Raw genomic sequence first — 555 nt, forward strand, 5'->3', positions numbered from 1 at the left:
AGCATTGACAACTAATTTCATTTAAGTTGTCATATAAACGTCTGGAATTCATCAAAACACCTTTTCATTAATTTCGAAGATATTACACGCATATACCGACAACATGAAAATCCATTAACTATCTCTTTATCTATATATCTATACACGTACACACACACATGTGTATACCAACATATGCATAAAATAGCATATATAATATATTATATATACATTCACACATACATATTTATACATACATACATATTGCTTCGGTAATACATATACTAAAATTGGAACGATACAGAGAAGATTAGCATGGCCCCTGCGCAAGGATGACACGCAAATTCGTGAAGCGCTCCATATTTTTTTTAATAAATGGCGGTGCCCCAGCATGGCCACAGCTCATGAGCTGAAACTAGATAAAATGAAAAAAAAAATGAAAATATACATATTTACAGGGATGCTTGAAAAACAAAGAATGAGAGAAGAGTAAGAGTGAGACAGAGAGAGAGAGTGTGTGTGTGCTTGTGTGTGTCTGTGTCTGTGCGTACGTGTGTGGCGCGCGCATGCGTGTGT

General features: G+C 35.7%; 1 non-coding gene across 1 annotated transcript; it reads left to right on the plus strand.

The window, feature by feature from the left end:
• Window positions 1–241: 241 nt before the first annotated feature.
• LOC128248792 (U6 spliceosomal RNA) lies at window positions 242–346 on the plus strand. The gene has a single exon (XR_008264955.1). It is a non-coding gene; the product is annotated as a U6 spliceosomal RNA (small nuclear RNA).
• Window positions 347–555: the final 209 nt, after the last annotated feature.

Source organism: Octopus bimaculoides, chromosome 9 (assembly GCF_001194135.2).
Source record: "Octopus bimaculoides isolate UCB-OBI-ISO-001 chromosome 9, ASM119413v2, whole genome shotgun sequence".
Lineage (NCBI taxonomy): Eukaryota > Metazoa > Mollusca > Cephalopoda > Octopoda > Octopodidae > Octopus > Octopus bimaculoides.